Below are 18,645 nucleotides of genomic sequence, written 5' to 3'. Positions count from 1 at the left end.
ATTTCTCCTCCAGCCACTGTTCTATGCTTTGGACATAGAAGGAACTTATACACTGATTTTTAAGTAACTGAAAGTGAAGGTGACAACCTAGGTTCTGAAGGATGCATCCTCCTTTTTCAAGAAGAAAAGGAAGAAGGGATGATAATGGAATTCCATGAAATGGAAGCAGAATGAACCAAAACACAAAATTGTGAAAGTTGTGACATTTTAAAGAAATGTGCTTGGTGCACAGTAAAATGAGAGCAGTTCTCAAGGAAGAGACTGAAAAGATGTGGGAAGGCAGATTGGGAAGGATTCTGTATCACATGGCAAGGTTATATTTTATCCTGGAAAAAAAAAAGGTTACAAAATACTTTTTTTTTTTAAGTTTATTTATTTATTTTGAGGGAGACAGAGAGAGTGAGCAGGGGAGGGGCAGAGAGAGAAAGGGAGAGAGAGAATCCAAGCAGGCTCCATGCTCTCAGTGCAGAGCCCAAAGGGGGGCTCAAATCGACGAACCATGAGATCATGACCATAGCCGAAACCAAGAGTCAAATGCTTAACTGAATGAGCCACCCAGGCACCCCTGCAATACTTTTAATTTTTAAAATATTTTTTTCTAAAATAAAATGAAAATAAAAATTGTTTTTCTAAATTAGTGAGGTTTTGCGTTATAACACTATGTTCTTGGTATAAGAAAAAGATCTCTGAAGCCAGTGTAGATAAGAAGAGATTAACAGAGGGGAGGGAGTTTCAGTCATCCGGGTAAAAGATTACTGGGAAATTAGAAACGTGTCTGCTACTATGGCAAGGTCTTCAGTTCCTCTGTCAGGGCTTCCTTGGCTATGCACTAGGGAGAAGGGAGTGTATCTGTTCTCTGAATGTCCCCTGTGCTTGCCTCAGTTATTACATTTAAGACATCCCTGTCTTATTATTCAGCATGCATGTTTTATACTGAGGAGACATAGCATTTGAGTGAACAGACTTAGGGAAAAGGAGCAGAAATGCCTCTAAATTAATATGGATTAACTGCTTGGATGCTTAAGACATAATCCTTCATCATGAGGAATAGATGAATTTTAAATTGGTGCATTGTTTTAGACATGTTAATCCTTAGTAGAATATTGTCCCTACCAAAGATGGAGGTCCATTTATGCAAGTTGGTGACTTTAATATAATTCATTTCTTCTGACATCCCAGTCTGATTTGGGAAGAGTGTGGTAAAATCAGGCGTAGGGTAGTATAACAGTACACTCCAAAATGTAGTAGTTTAAAACAGGAAACATTTATTATAGTTCTCACACTTACTTGAGTTGTGTGTGTGCTAACTTGGCTGAAGTTAGATGTTTAGGAGCTAGCAAGTTGGTTGGTTTTATAGGGGAAGGAACTCAGTCACATGCTTGATAGTCACCTTAATGTCATCTGGGATGAAGGCCGTATGGCTGTCATCACCAAGCAGTCTAGCACAGGCTCATTCTCATTATGACAGGATTCCCAACAATAGGCAGACAAGTCCCAAAGATCAAATATTTTTCAAGACTCTGCTTGTATCATGTTTGTTATGTCTCATTGGCCAAAGTAAGTCACATAGCCAATCCCAGACATAAAAAGGGAGAAAAAGACTCTATATGTTGTTTGGGAAGCCACAATCCAAAGGACCATGGATATAGAAAAGAGGGGAACTGGGATCATTTCAGACTACCATAGCAAAGCTGAAAAGGGTAAAATGAATTTAGAGTGAAATAAGACAAACATTGGTAAAATGAAGGGATTTAGAGGCAATTAACTTAAACATGGGAGTTCCAGACATTTTATCATTAGTTTCCTCAACTACTAGGCAGAAGATCAGAAGTAACAACTTTACAGTGTCTTTGTGAGGATTAGGGATAATATAGAATAGAATTTGTCATGTGGTAGGCCCTAGATAAAAAATGTGGCTATTACTATGTACTTTTGTGGTCACTTCTATAGCATATGGGAGGAAATTGGAGTTTGAAGCCAGGCAAACCGGTTAAGACCTTAGACAGCTTCTGTCTGTCATCTGTAAAACAAGGATAATAATGTCACCTGAGCCAAGTTCATTAGGGTAATTACATAAAATAATAAGTATCAAGTTCCTGGCAAATACTTGACATAAACTAGACCCTGAAGAGTTAGAAGGTAGGTAGGCATTATTAAAAGTTACCCCTTAAAATGGCATGGTCTTGGGGTGCCTGTGTCTGACTCTTGATTTCAGCTCAGGTCTTATCTCACGGTTCATGCGTTCAAACCCTACATTGGGCTCTGCACTGACAGCTTGGAATTCCCTTTCTCCCTCTCTCTCTGCCTTTGTCTCTCAACATAAACTAAACTTTTTAAAAAAATAAATAAAATAAAATGACATCATCTTGGTCAAAATAGTGATGGTATTGACCTGGTAAAGAATGAATTACTAGAATCCAACACTTGTCTCTGCTGCTCTCTCCCTCAAATCACACTCTTAGAATGATTGTCTTGATAACTTCTAGTTCTCTTAGCATTCCTTTCCATGCATTGACCCAGAGCCATTCCTAGACTGTTCTGTGATTAATACAATTACAGTTAAGAGTTATTAGCTCATGTGCCACAATACTGCAGTATTCAAAAGAGGACACTTCAATAGGTAAATAAAGAGATTTGTATAAATCACCATAACACTGAAAAAAATCTTGGCCTTTAAAAAAAAACTATCTAGTAATTCATTTAAAAACAAATATTAATAATGGGATAGAGTTGCCATAGTAACGCCATTACTTTGGAGCCACAATGTATTTCCCTTCAACTTTCAGCCATCACCCCTCTTCATTTGTTATTTTTAATTAACTATATACTGTAATTGATATTTTGTATGCAGTCAAATTATATAAATGAACTCTAGATATGTCTATTACTGTCTATATCTAATACAGAGAGAAATTCTGAGGTATATTCTAGGTTTTTATAAGAATTTATACAATAAGATATCAGGTTCTTTAAATAATATGGAATTCTAGCTCCAATACTTGGATTTTTTTATGTGAGATATATAAAAATATCCTTTGAAGTATCTAAAAACTGACATTACCTAACCTGCTTTCCTTTTTCTATTTTTCTACTACTATAATTATATACGTATTGAGAATATAAGACATTTGAGCTGATATTTCAAAGTCTCTATTCTGTGTCTCTATATATTATCTTATTTTCCCTTCCTATACCAATTTCCACTAGTCTACCTGCATGTTGATGTCTTAGGAATTATTGCTTTATATGTTAATTCTTTATGTATTTTGTAGGCTTATATTTTTATAAGAAACGCATATTTAATTTTCTGACATTCATTAAAGTAGCCATATAAAACAGCAATGTCTCGGGGCGCCTGGGTGGCTCAGTCGGTTAAGCGTCCAACTTCAGCTCAGATCATGATCTCGTGGTCCATGGGTTCAAGACCCGTGTCGGGCTTTGTGCTGACAGCTCAGAGCCTGGAGCTTGTTTCAGATTCTGTGTCTCCCTCTCTCTCTGCCCCTCCCCCGTTCATGCTCTGTCTCTCTCTGTCCCAAAAATAAAATAAAAAATGTTGAAAAAAAATTAAAAAGAAAAAAATCAATAAATAAACTTAAAAATATAAAAATAAACCAATAATAATAATTATTATATGTCAAAAATCACATTTTTATCATATTTTCTTTTTTTATCCCCTCAAGTTCTTTATCACCTGTGAATCATTTTGATTTTAATCCACGTGTCACTATTTTCCCTCCTTTCGGTTGTCTTGATTTCTTTCAGCTTTCTATCATTTTTTAGGAAAAAAAAATACGACATTCATGCATTTGTTTGTCATAATATGTTTCTTTTTCAGTATTGTGCATTTTAATTCTGACCAACATGCTCTTAGTAACCATAGGAAAATGTACTAGCAAGTTACTAAATAGCCTTGAATAAAATGTAATCTACATTTCAAAATAGCAGGAGTTTATTAATTCTGTGGAACTTACCCACAGATAAGTAAATTTGAGAGATTCTGTTCTTTAAGTCTAATGGAATCATACGTGGCATTTGGTTACATAATTTATGCCTGTGATGGCTTTATCTGCATTCTTCAATTTACAGATTTTATTACTGAATAGGGGTGTAAATTCCAATAGTTTACTAGTGCATTAATGTCACAATACATTACAAGGTAATTAACCAGAGCTGCCACTATAAATAGAAAAATTGTCACAGCCCTCACTATAAACTACTTAATAAAAATAAGATCCTGAATCAGCATTCACCACTATAGTAATTTTTCTTGCCATATGTCTCGTTAATCAGGACTTAAAAAAATAGGCTCATCTAGAAGCACTATTATTTTTAAACCTTTCATTATTAAAACAAGTTTGTTATAAGTTCTAGTAAATTTAATGGGATTGATTATATGTTTCTGAATGCAAATATGTTCTACATGCTTTTGAGACATGTTTCCCCATTTTTTATACTATAATTGGGAATGAAAAACTACTTCAGTGGTTTTGTAGCAGATTTGTGAATCAACGCATTGGAGTTCTTAGCAAGATTCATTAAGAGTTGCAGTTCTGGAAAAACAAAAACAAACCAAGTTGCAGTTCTGAAGGTCATGTGTCCTCTCCAACTGTGCTTTGTCCCTGACCTTTCGTTTGCCTCCCTAGTACTCATAATACAAAACCTCTTACCCCAGAGTGTGTCTGTATTATGGGCAGAATGACTCAATGAAGTGCTTGGGTGGGAGTTTGTTTGGAAGCTGAATCAGAATCCTATCAGTAGAGGTGTCTATTATTTGAGATTCAGATACACCAGTTGAGGCATGCCCTGGAGTTGAGACTTTATTGTTTTGTTTTTGATGTTGTTTTGCTTCATTGTTTTCCTGTATAATTGTGTGAGAGCCTTAGCAATTATAGAACCCAACCTAGGAATTCTTCATAACATCACTAGCAGTTCAAGTTAGATAAATTCCTGTCAAGAACTAAGAAAAGACATTCTTTTCTGAAAAAGTCTGAATGATACTTTTGATGTTCTACTGTATAAAAAGTTTGACAGTTACTGGTGCTCTCCACCTTCCAATACAGTAAACAACTAGTAATAAAGCTGGCGAAACCAGTATGTTTACTTTGTATGATCTTTCTTTAGGTAAGATCTTATATTTAATTAGAAGCCTAATGTCAAATAAGCTAAAATATTTGGGTAATTGGGAGATTACATCTATTTTTTTTTTAATTTGCTATAATAGAGTAATATAAATATGGTTCAATTGGCACATAATCAATGAACTAGAATAATGCCAGGCATTAAGTTTCATGTGCAAATGGAATTACATTCAGCAAATCCACGTTGAAAATATTTTGTAAAGTTCAAAATAAACAGATGGTCCTGCCTGGTGCATCTATATTAAAAATAGGCTATAGCCAAAGATTTAGCATCACACATTAGAGACATTAGCGCACGATATTGTCTAGTGGAATGTAAAAACATTTGAGATTGATTAAAATAAAATAAGAACAAGACATCTGGCATTCTTATTGAGGAGACTCCAGGCCTATTTTTTAGTATTCTTCGTGTTTTTTTTTTTTTTTCTAACTTATCTTGTTAGCAGACATTATATGGTAGAACATAATTTCCTAGTTTTATCCACCCTTAACCCAAGGGAATAAACATGAAACTTACATATAACAGACTGCTTTGACCACGTTAAATAACGTGCTTTTCCCTCACTTGTAAATGCCAAACATTTTTTTGTACTGTGTGTTAAAGTACACTGCGAATACCTACAATATAGAGCTTGTTAATGGTAAACATCATTCCCATTTATGGAGTATGTGTCTTGTGTCAGACACAGGAAAAAGTATTTTATCTGCATTGTCTCATTTAAGTCTTACAAGGACACTATCACTTTTTCATTCAGACTTACTCGTCATCATCATCATATTTCTAGAGTCATGTATACTCCTGTAACACTGTATGGTAATAATTGAATTGGGTTGGATTTAATCGAAATTAAATTCTAAATGGTAAAATATACTTTTTATTCAATATTGTTAAGGATAAGTGACTGTTTTATAAATTATAACATACTTTGCAAATATAAGTTATTATTTAAAAGCCAACATTTATCATTTGAAACAACTTAGCACAATCCTGCAGGCCCTTGTGGTACATAATTCATATGTTGAGAATAATTATTCCAGGGAGTAGTGTGACCTGGTAGTTTTTTGCAGTAGGTTCTTGGTCATCTTGTTCTGGTAGTTTCTCAATAAGCCTGCATGAGAAGGGAGATAGAGATTGTTTGGATTCTACTTCCACACTGGCTCATGGAATGATATTCTTAGTACTCAAAAGGTATTAAATAGAGGCTTGATATCGTTGTGATCTGAACATCCTCCTTCAGGTTCAGTGTGGCTGGTGGCAGATCCAGCGGTAATGATCCTTGACTGGAATGTGATGTTTCCTCCATGGAGCCTGTTGCTCAGGGAATGGAAAGTCTCTGGAACTAGGATGTGTGTCTAAGCAGCTATGACCAGGGTTCAGTTCCTTGAATTTCATACTTCCCTACCTGATGCCCCTCCCCAGCTCCCTGTTTTCTCTCCTAAGATTGCTCACTAGCCCAGCCCTCCTATGATCGCTCCTATGGATTCCAGGACTGACTTATCTTTGTTTTATTTGGCTTTTATTCTCATTCAAAAAGATGAGAGTGTAGCTGCTTTATCTTGTTCAGAGAGAAAATATTTAGCATTTTCTGAATGTCACAACTTCTTATCACTAGTCAGTAATAACGATAGTAATAATAATAGTTAACATTTATTATTCAAATTAACTTTTAAAAATCGTACAAACTGAAAATTATCCATATGTCCTCCTCTCTCCCAATTCCCATAGAAAACCAATCATAATATTTTTCTGAATATTCCAGTAGATACCATCTTTTTTGAGTGGACATGGTTAGAACATTTAATATTTACACATAACATTTGTGCCTGGCTGTATTTGAAGCATATGATATGGATCATTATTTCATTAATTTCCTGAATCTCATGAAGCAGGTAGTATTCTTGTTGTAATTTTGTGAATGAAAAAACTGAGCCGTAGAGAGATTTTTTTTTTTAACTTCATAAAGGTCAGATTAAGTATTACACATTGGAACCAGGTTCAAGCCCAGGCATCTATAAAAAATCTGCTCTGTCAGTTTTTCATTTATACAAAAGGAACTATGACTTAATTTCCAAAACAACATACTTTAGCCAGTAATTAGTAATGAAACATATTACCACAAAGGATGGGGTGGGGGGGTCTAAATATCCACAGTATGGTATTTTAAAGAAAAATCCTCACCCACTCTATTAGTCATCTTAAGAACAGAATATGGCACAAAAGTTGTTTGTGTGTCTGTTGTCTTCTTCAATAAAGTAGAATATCTTTGTTCTAATGTTACACTTTTCCTTTTTGCTCTTTTCATAAAATATCTTTCTGTTTCTCTCAAAAGAAATATTTGAAATCATACCGTAAAACAAGAAATCAGACATTGTGATCAAATATGCTATTTTTGTAGTTTTAAATATTCTCTCCCACAAATGCTTCTTATTATTTATGAAAATAATTTTATACTAGTATACTAAAAATAATTGTCTTATTGCCTGGAGGAGACAGCTAGCTGACAGTTGTGTTGACTGCTACTACCAAAGCCTGGCGTGGGACAAAGGAGGAGGTTTTGACTTCCAGATGGAAGAGTCACCCTTATTCCCACCTACTGAATGTTCACAGCTGCAGGGTTTCCAATTTTTTGGTGTACTCATGCACATGATCCTTCTCTTCCGGAGTATCTTCTTTAATATAACAATTCTTTACAATAGATGTAAAAGACAACATGATAAAATTTATATATGATAAGTCCTTAAATTTTAAAATACCTTTTACTCTGAGTCAGTTGCCTAAGATTAGGTAAGATCTCTTTTCTCTAGATACATCTGGATCCCTAGACAGTAAGGACAGTAAGCGTTGGGACTGTTAAGGACGCAACATCCACTTACATATCACTAGTCAGCAAATGAAGATCTTGTTTCTTCCGCTGCTAAAAGGCACATTCTTCTCTATTGAAAGTGTTGACTTTGGCTATTATTCATCCTGTAACACCCCAAAGAGTATTACCTTCACACCAAGAGACACTTATCTCCCCCAGTGTGTACTAAGAAGTACTTTTCTCTGTTAGTTGTATTTCTGCGTCCAGCAATTATTTTCAGTCCTTGAGTTCAGGGGGAAAAAAAAAAGACAATTTCCCTCACTGGAGCGGATGCTCCTGTTAAGTTTGGCATCACATTCTCCTAGATGGAATTACATGGAAGTATACAGCTTAAATATTAATGCTTGTTAATCTGATAAATCCACCCCGGTTGCTAACTATATGATCACAGAAAAACTTGCATAGCCACAGCAACAACCTGTTTCCCAAGATTGTTTAAGTATCAAATAACAAATATTATATGTGAAACTGACCCATACCCTATAAAATGCTATGTAAATATTGCTTAATATAATTTAGAAGCAATCTTTATCGTTCCAGTCTAAGACTCAGTATAGCTCAGACATGGTGAGATCAAGAAAATAAGTCCTCAAGATGGTTTGCAATGTTCTTATCCTCCTCAAATCCTACTGGCTTAATTATGATGTAGTTTTACATTAAAAATAACCATATTTTTTTTTCTGTAAATGTCTATGCCTTTAATTTCAAACACGTATCAGACAAGAAAACTATATGTTAGCTTTTCTCTGTGCCCCTCTGAAAGACTAACTTTCCTTCAGTACTGACCAAATATTTTCTATGTGGTTGCATCTTATGCATGGGTTAGATTCTGAAGTTAGTGAGCAAGGTCAAAACAAAAACAAAAATATAACCCATCTTCAAACATCCTCTAAATTATCCATAAAATACAATATATCCAACAGTGAGTTATTCCTCGATATCAGGAAATGTGAAAATAGAAATACCTAAAACCTCCTTTGGCTGTGGCGATGCGTGGTGAACAGTGTGGGGAAACAGAGAACTGAGGGAACACTGTCCCTATCCTCCTGTCACTCTAGACCATGCTGTCATTGATTAAAATGCTAAGTGGATTTTCCCCCAAATTCTTTCTGAATGCATATCGTTGAATTTAAGTCAGATGAATTTTGATGTGACAGTACTATACTGCCAGCTATTTGCCATGCATTTTACAGGGGACTGGCAATACAGCCCACATGGGCTTTACCGTGTATCTGAGAAAGTCAACAATAGATCAATTATGTAATGACATAATCAAGGGGTGCATGGGTGGCTCAGTCGGTTAAGCATCCGACTTCATCTCAGGTAATGATCTCATGGTTCATGGGTTCGAGCCCCATGTCAAGCTCTGTCCTGACAGCTCAGAGCCGGGAGCCTGTTTCAGATTGTGTGTCTCCCTCTCTCTGCCCTCCCCCACTCGTGCTTGGTCTCTCTCTCAAAGGTAAAATAAACATTAAAAAAATCAGAAGAAGAAAAAAAAGAAAAGAAAAACCACTCTAGGGAGGTGACTACTCAGCTGAACTGTGAAGAATGAAAGTGAATGTGTATTGAGTTGTATCAGTTCTTTATATATTTTGGATACTAACTCTTTATCAGAGATGTCATTTGAAAATACCTTCTCCCATTCAGTAGGTTACCATTTAATTTTGGTGATTGTTTTCTTCGCTGTGCTGCTTTTTATTCTGATGTAGTTCCAATGATTTATTTTTGCTTTTGTTTCCCTTGCCTCAGGAGACATAATCTAGAAAAATGTTGCTACAGGCTATGTCGGATTGCTTTCTATGCTCTCTTCAGGGATTTTTTATGGTTTTAGGTCTCACATTTAGGTCTTTTATCCATTTTGACTTTATATTTGTATAAGTGTAAAAAGTGAAAGAAGTGATCCAGTTTCATTCTTTCCTATGTTGCTGTCCAGTTTTCCCAATACCATTTGTTGAAGAGATGATCTTTTCCCCGTTGTGCATTTATTCCTCCTTTGTTGAAGATTAAGTGACCATATAATCGTTGGTGTATTTCTGGGTTTTCTGGTCTATTCCATTGATCTATGTTATCTGGTTTTTGCCAATACCATGCTGTTTTAATTACTACCACTTTGTAGTAAAACTTAATATCTGGAATGGTGATACCTCCAGTTTTTTTTTTCTTTTTCAAGATTACTTTGGCTGTTTGAGATCTTTTGTGGTTCCATACAAATTTTAGGATTGTTTGATCTAGTTCTGTGAAAAATGTTGTTGGTATTTTCATAGGGATTGCATTAAATCCATAGATCACTTTGAGTGTATAGACATTTTAACAGTATTTGTTCTTCTAACCCATGATCATGGAATGATTTTCCATTTCTTTGCATTGTCTTGAATTTTTTCATCAATGTTATATAGTTTTCAGAGTACAGGTGTTTCACTTTTTTGGTTAAGTTCATTCCTAGATTTTGTTTGGTTGTTTGTTTTTGGTGCAAGTGTAAATTGGATTATTTTCTTAATTTCAATTTCTGCTGCTTCAGTGTATAGAAATGTAGCAGATTTCTGTACATTGATTTTGTATCCTGCAACTTTACCGAATTTATTTATCAGTTCTAGGTTTTTGATAAAGTCTTTAGGATTTTCATATATAAGCATCATGTCATCTGCAAATAGACTTTTATTCCTTCTTTGTTAATTTGGGTGCCTTTTATATTTCTTTATGTTGTCTAATTCCTGTGGCTAGGACTTCCAGTGCTATGTTGAGTAAATGTGATGAGAGAGGGCATCCTTGTCTTGCTCCTGACATTAAGGGAAAAGCTTTCATTTTTTCACCATTGACTATGATGTCGGCTGTGGGTTTTTCATATGAGGCCTTTATTATGTTGAGGTATGTACCCTTTAGACCTTCTTTGCAGAGGGTTTTTATCATGAAGATGATAAAAAAGATGTACTTTGTCAAGTGCTTTTTCTGCATCTATTGAAAGGATTTAATGGTTTTTATCTTTTTTTCTTATTGATGTGACATATCATGTTGATTGTTTTGTGAATTTTAAACCACGCTTGCATCCTGGGAAAAAATCCCACTTGATGGTGGTATATGATTTTTTTAAATATATTATTGGATTCAGTTTGCTAATATTTTGTTGAGGACTTTTGCATCTATATTCATAAAATATGTTTGCCCATAGTTCTCTTTTTTTGTGGTGTCTTTATTAGGCTTTGGTATCATGTGTCTTTATCTGACTTTGGTATCAGGGTGACACTGGTTTCATAGAATGAATTTAGAAGATATATATATATATATATATATATATATATATATATATATATAGGAGATAGATATATATATATATAGGAGATACATATATATATATAGGAGATAGATATATATATATATAGGAGATATATATATATATATATATATATATATATATATCAGAATAGTTTGAGAAGAATAGGTATTAACTCTTCTTCAGATGTTTGGTAGAGGGGCATCTGGGTGGCTTAGTCAGTCGAGTGTCCAACTCTTAATTTCAGCTTAGGTCATGATCCCAGAGTCGTGAGATACAGCCCTGCATCAGGTTCTGTGCTGAGCATGGGGTCTGCTTAACATTCTCTCTCTCTCCCTCTGTCCCTATCCCCCACTCATGTGTGTTCTTTCTCTCTCTAAAATTTTTTTAAAAAGTTAAATGTTTGGTAGAATTTGTCTGTGAAGCGATCTGGTCCTGGACTTTTGTTTTTGGGGAGTTTCTTGATTACTTTTTCAATTTCATTACTAGTAATCAGTCTGTTCAAATTTACTATTTCTTCCTGCTTTAGTTTTGGTGTTATATGTCTCTAGGAATTTAATCATTTCTACTAAGTTGTCCAGTTTGTTGGCATGGAGGTTTTCATAGTATTCTGTTATAATTGTTTCTATTTCTGTGGTGTTGGTTGTTATTTCTCCTCTTTCATTAGTGATTTTGTTTATTTGGGTCCTCTCTCTTTCCAAATAATTCAATTAAATATAGGGAGAAGACATGGACAGACATTTCTCCCAAGAAGACATACAGATGTCCAACAGACATATGAAAAGATGCTCAGTGTCCCTCAACATTAGGGAAATGCAAATAAAAACTGCAATGAGATAGTAACTCACACCTGTCAGATTGGCTAAAATCAAAAACACAAGAAACAAGTGTTGTCAAAAACATGGAGAAAAAACTCCCGTATAATGTTGGTGGGAATGCAAACTGGTGCAACCGATGTAAAAAACAGTATGGAGGTTCTTCAAAAAATTAAAAATGGAATTCTCTATGATCCAGTAATTGCATGGTTGAATATCCAAAAAATACAAAAACACGAATTCAAAGACATACACACATTCCTGTTTATTGCAGCACTGTTTACAATAGCCAAGCTATGAAAGTATCCCAAATGTCTATCAATACATGGATAAAGATGTGGTGGTGGTGTGTGTGTCTGTGTGTTTGTGTGTGTATAATGGAATATTATTCAGCCATTGAAAAAAATAAAATATTGCCATTTGCAATAACATGGATAGAGCTAGAGAGTATAATGCTAAGTGAAATAAGGCAGAGAGAGAAATACCTTATGATCTCATTCATTTGTGGAATTTAAGAAACAAAACAAGCAAGCAAAGGACAAAAGAGAGAGAGAAAGAGAGAGAGGCAAACCAAGAAACAGATCCTTCAATATGGAGAACAAAATGATAGTTACCAGAAGGAAGGTGGCTGGAGGGATGGGGAAATATGGGATGGAGATGAAAGACTACACTTACCATATGATGAAAGAAAGAAAATAAAATGATAACATGATTTCAAACAAACAAACAAACAAAAGAACATGAGTCAGCCACGTGAAGTCGAAGGATGGTATGATCAGGGCCCTGAATTGGAATAGTCATGGTATGTTAATTCATTTGTTCGCTAAGCAAATACTGATTAGGGCCTCATATATGCCAGGATTTGATGGAACTGTGCAGTTTACAAATCTGTCAGGACTTGGCTTTTCATTAAGCATACACTCTAGACAGGGGAGAGAAGTTAAAATGAACAAAAATTAAACAGATAAATGCACATGATACTTCTGGAACATAGCGAGATGAGCAACTGGAGATATAGACAGAGTACTTACATAGGGTTCAGATCAGGCACTTTTTTTTTGTTTCCAAAGATAAAAACAAAGATGGACAGTAGTTAGAACGGTATAAACACATTTTTTCCCCCAGAACTATTGCAATGGGAGAAAAGAAACCTTGGTATATAGTGGGCATCAACTTCAAATACAGCATGGACAAGTGGACATGCATAGCCAAGGAACAGGGTAGGAGATCCCTGGATGGAAAATTATTAAGAAGAAATGTCAGGGGCCAGAGGGACTCTGGAAGCAACTTGATAGGATTCTTGCTAAAGACAGGCCAGAGTGATCAGACATCACCAAGGGGTTGGTGGAGGATGAGGAACATGATCAGATACAGAGGGTGATCAGATATGGAGAGAATGGGGGGTTGTGGCTCACATGACTTAGTAGGGTTCTTACTGTAACTGGGTTTTACAAGGAAGTGCACAGAGGGTCTAAGAGAAGGTTCAGGTGTCTAATTAAAGTTTGGTCAAGCAAAGAATTTTTGTCAGCCTAGTAGGTCTTGAAAGGAGCTGAGTTGTTGTTGTTATTCTTGTTGTTGTTGTTGTTTTTCTTTTTTTTTTTTATTCGTGGGGGGTGGAGGGGCAGAGAGAGAAGGAGAGAGAGAACCCCAAGCAGGCTACACCTGCACCTTCATCAGGAACCATGAGATCATGACCTGAGCCAAAATCAAGAATTGGATGCTTAACTGACTGAGTCACCCGGTTGCCCCAAGAGCTAGGGTTTTAAGATTGCTGAGGGGTTTAAAAACCTCTGAAGGGTTTTTACACAGAGTACTACATAATCTGATTTCAATTTTTAAAAGATGATTCTAGGTGGAAAGTAGCTTAAAGAGAGATAAATCCAATCATATTGGTATGGCTTTTCCTTAAAATTTCATTTACAGAATTCCCTCTTGCCACTTAAATTCTCTGAAGATTCTCTTCCCTTCTGTCCCTTCCATTTTCCACATTACTAGCCTAAGATAATGTGTGACTTCTCTTCTGTGATTAAGAAATAGCAGAAGGATTTGGAAACAGGCAAATTCACATTGCTGTGGGACCATGTGCTGAGCCCTTTGGAAGCAGGACCTGATAGAACACTTGCCTGGATTCCAATAAATGCCCAAGCAAGGGGTTATAGTCCCTGCAGGGAAGAAGAGCACTTACTAATACATAAGCAATGAAAAGACTACATTTGCTAGACCCATAAGGATCATATTCTCATGCTACACACAGAATACTGATTCTGTTAAAACAAGCATCATTTGAGACTCTTGGCTGGTGATTGGGAGTCTGTTAATCTGTTGGTCAGGTTAGTCTGAATTGCCTCTGGAACTAGACACAATTGTGTCCACAATTGATGTGGTATGAACTGCGAAGGACGAAACTGGCAAAAGCGCTTATAGCTCAGATTGTAGTAGATTTTTATGTGTACTAAGCCTACATTTCTAAGTGTCCTATAGACATTGGGAAACTACAAAGGACATAAGCATAGAAGGCATAATTTGCATAGAAATGTTGATTAAAATGTGTAGGATGGATTGGGAGCAGAGAGATTAGTAAGTTATTTCAAGAAAGGTTTCTTGAAAGTGCGAAATAAAAAACAGTAGCAATAGGAAGAATACACGATAGATTCCTAGACATTGTAGTTAAAGCATAATAAGACTTGGTGATTGGATACGAGAGAGAAATAAGAGATAATTATTTGATTTCCAGTTTGGATAATTTGGGTGGATATTGATGGTGTTCTGGAAGACAGAGGTAATTCATATCCAAACTAAAGATCACCCATTATCAATTTTTGGAAATACATGTAACATAAAACATGATTGGAAATTGTTTCCTTTCAGTGTATGGGAGATGTAAAAAAAATAATTTCAAGGGTATCTGAGACCTTTAGCCTTTTACAAGTAATTGAATTGGCCCTCTGGTCACCAGGTGGTTAGTTATCACAAGATGTAATTTATTTAGAAAAGTATGACTAGTGGATTTATGTGATACTGAGTCTGATAAAGTTCTTTCCTGGAACCTGAAAGGCATGCCTGCCAGACTTTATTTAGGTTTTAATGAATGAATAAATGAAGCCAAGGCTATAGAGTGAAAACCACCTCTGGTTACCAAATGGTCCATGCCTTTCCTTTGTTTCACTATTTTGAAGGATTTTACTTCTTCATTTCAAATGTGTGTGTTCATTTGAGAGGGGTGCCTCAGGGCACACTTGTTTGTTGGTTAGATAAAACCATTCTTGAAGATAGAACAAAGAACATACAGGCTGCGCAGCAAGAGTATAAAACTCAGAACACCAGATGGAAAATGTCTTAGCTTTGTACTTGTGATTTCTTAAAAAGAAGAGAGGTAAACATTCACATTTTGCTTCTGTTGTTTTTTTTTCTCTTACATAAAAATGTGACGTTGAAATCTTAGAAAAAAATGGACTTAGAAGCAAACCCTCAGAGTTTTAAAATCATCTCCCCTAAGAAAGATTTGTAGTATTATTTTTCTTTGTAAAATCTACCCAGCTAAAATATTTTCTGATGAGCTTAAATGCATATGAACTACTGCTCTGGAGAATTTCTTAATTGAGTACTTCATTTTGGACTTTATTGAAATGTGTGCTTTGAAAACATTGGTGAAATTTGCCATTTCCCACCTGGCACCAGCAACAGCTGGAGCCTGGACCGTGTTCAATGGCCTACACTCATGCAGCACTAATCTAAAGCAAATGCCACATTAAAAACTACCTCCCTGCCCCTTCTGTTAAACGTACCTCAGGTAAAAGGAAGAGCAGAATATTTTATTTGAGTTTGCCTTTCTCCTCTTTCCATTCCTACTTCTCTAAAACTATTATGAGTGGTCATGCTCTTAACTTTGAAATATTTATAGGAAAAAGATTCGTTTTAAATGAGCAGATGGGCCAGTTCTAAGACAAGCTGCTGTATTAATAAACATGTGTGGTGCTTTATCAGCAAAGGAGCCTATTTTGACATTTCTTCTGGATGATTTGTATAGCCTATCACTATCACACCTGGTGCAGGGACAATAAATGGGCACTTAATAGTCAAGCAGTGTGCGAACACCTTCCATTATAACTTCATTATGTCAGATATAATCATCTATTACTGAATGTCAGGCACTTAATTTATGATCAGTTGCCCTATGGAATTAGTGGCCATACAAATGAATGGTCCATTCATGTCACTTTCACTGTAAATTTCCTTCTCCTAATGCTGGCCCCTTTTGCAAACACATTTAAATAATTCGATACCCTTTTGGGGTTTTAGAATACAAAACTATTTGTTTATATTTAGCAAATTTGAGAAAAGAGCAAATGTGAATCACATATGATATAAAATTCTGTATGTGAATGTACCAATCTGTCCAAAATAATAGTGCAGTTTTTCAGTTTTCTCTACTAAGGAACTTTAGTTTGATTTTGGTAAAGTGACAGTGCTTTAGGAAAGAAACAAACAAACAAACAAACAAACTTCTCCCTAGAGATCTGTTGTACAACGATGTACATATAGTTAACAATTTTGTAGTATACGTTTAAAATTTGGTTAAGAGTCAATTTTTATATGTGTTCTTTAACACAATTAAAAAACTTTTCCGCTGGACAGCATAAACAAGTATATGTTCACAGGTGGCACTGTCATCAAACAGGCTGATATATACAGGACAGAGAGTGAAAAGAAAAGAGAAGCATAGGTTTATGAGAGGGAAGCTGAGAGAAAGAGCAAAGGAACTACTTTGTAGGATTTTAACATCAGTGTTCTCGGGGCACCTGGCTGGCTCAGTTGATTGAGCAGTTGACTCTTGATTTTGGCTCAGGTCATGATCCTAGAGCTGTGGGATTGAGCCCCGTGTCAGACTCTGTGCTGAGCATGGAGCCTGGTTGTGATTCTCTCTCTCTCTCTCTCTCTCTCTCTCTCTCTCTCTCTGCTCCTTTCCCCTGCTCACACTCGCTCTCTATAAAATAAAAATAAAAGCAAAATCAGTGTTCTCTACTATCATCTTCAGAATCTTCTGGTCCTTTTCTTTGAATGTGAGAACATACAGTCTATGTGTATGTGTCTATTTTCAAGATCACTCTTAGACTTCAGTTCTTGTTAAGATTCCTGATGAATTATTATCTATGAAAAAGTTCCCTTTAGAGATGTCTCAACTCCTGTATAATGATATTAGCACTGGGGTGGTGGTAAGACCCACTATTTGGGGGGAAAAATCTCAAAAACTATTTAACAATCAATAAAACTATTGGACCTACCAGATTAGAAGGAAACAGTGTTACAGATAGGAAAATATTAACAGACTGATAATAGAGTTGGGTGGTGTGAGAATGAATCTACATTTACTACCAATACCATAGCAGGATTATTTTTTTACTATATGAAATTCAGCCAGAGCTGCCAAAAAGAAGCTTCTGCCTATGTCATAATATTATGGACCTGGCTGTCTTCCACTCAGTTCTGGCTTTCAGGGTGATGAATGGTACCACTTGCACTGGAAGCATTGTGGCCGAAGACTGACTTCTTCCATGGAGTCAGAAGCTTAAAGGAATCATGTATTTAGAATGTTTGTCTTACACAACTGAAAGATGTCATCAAGAAGAAATAAGGGGAAAATGCTATAGGTGGTATATAACAGTGAATTCGTTTCTAATATCCTAAAGAATTTCAAAGCCCTGGTACTGTGAAAGAATGCAGTTGCACTAATAAATTTGTATTTGGCATTGACCTAACTGCCTCTGATTTCTACTCTGTAGTTGCCAGTGGTCAAGAGACCCATGAGTCTATAGACTATCCCATTGACTTGAATGACTGTAAAGTGTAAAGCCCAGTAAGATACTCAGGTTACAGGAGATGATCTTTTAATGACCAACCCAGAAAATATTGTTCAGATTTATTTGGTGAAAAATCACACTAAGGTGACTTAAAGTTACTCTAGCTGAGACTCTTTAGGGATGCAAACTCCCCAGATGAATGGATCGAAGATGGCACTCGTTTACAGATCTGAACTCTTGGGCAAGTGTAAGCAGAATCAGGGGGGAGCTGGCAGCCAGTCGCATTTGGCTAGCAAAATATTCCAAACCCTGCAGAGTAAGCTTCACATAGAAGAGCTCTGAGCCAGTTCAAGCACTAGACACTGACTAGACCTCAGTGCCTGTTCTAAACCACCGATCTGTTACTTGGCATGGACCTCTGGTAAATTACTGTCCTTTCTCCCATTATCTTACATCTATTTTTTTCTCACGGCTTCATTGGATCTGCCACATCAGATATCTAGCTTGTTCATCTGGAACCTTATTGGAAAACTTGTTTTTTTATAATCACTTGACTGGTTTAGAATCATTGTTTTTCTTACCTTTCTGAGCATCAGCTTTATGTAGAGGCACATATAGTTTCTGCGGTGTCTGCAGGCAAGACCTTGATTGCTCTTCTGTGCAAAGTAAAAACCATTAAGGGATATTACCATGTAGAAAATAAAAGAAAAAATACACATTTATTTGTAAACTTATCCTCAAATTCATTTTATTTGTTACTGG

General features: G+C 35.8%; 1 protein-coding gene and 1 long non-coding RNA gene across 34 annotated transcripts in view; one reads left to right on the top strand and one right to left on the bottom strand.

The window, feature by feature from the left end:
- ADGRL3 (adhesion G protein-coupled receptor L3) overlaps positions 1-18,645 on the top strand; it is an 829,205-nt gene that overhangs the window by 590,550 nt on the left and 220,010 nt on the right. The window lies entirely within an intron of this gene.
- On the bottom strand, positions 1,245-18,570 carry LOC131507534 (uncharacterized). Its single transcript, XR_009259549.1, has 3 exons — positions 18,465-18,570; positions 8,013-8,224; positions 1,245-2,020 (listed from the first exon to the last, which is right to left on the bottom strand). It is a non-coding gene; the product is annotated as an uncharacterized LOC131507534 (long non-coding RNA).

Source organism: Neofelis nebulosa, chromosome 3, assembly GCF_028018385.1.
Source record: "Neofelis nebulosa isolate mNeoNeb1 chromosome 3, mNeoNeb1.pri, whole genome shotgun sequence".
NCBI lineage: Eukaryota > Metazoa > Chordata > Mammalia > Carnivora > Felidae > Neofelis > Neofelis nebulosa.
This window is presented reverse-complemented; position numbering and strand designations above follow the sequence as displayed.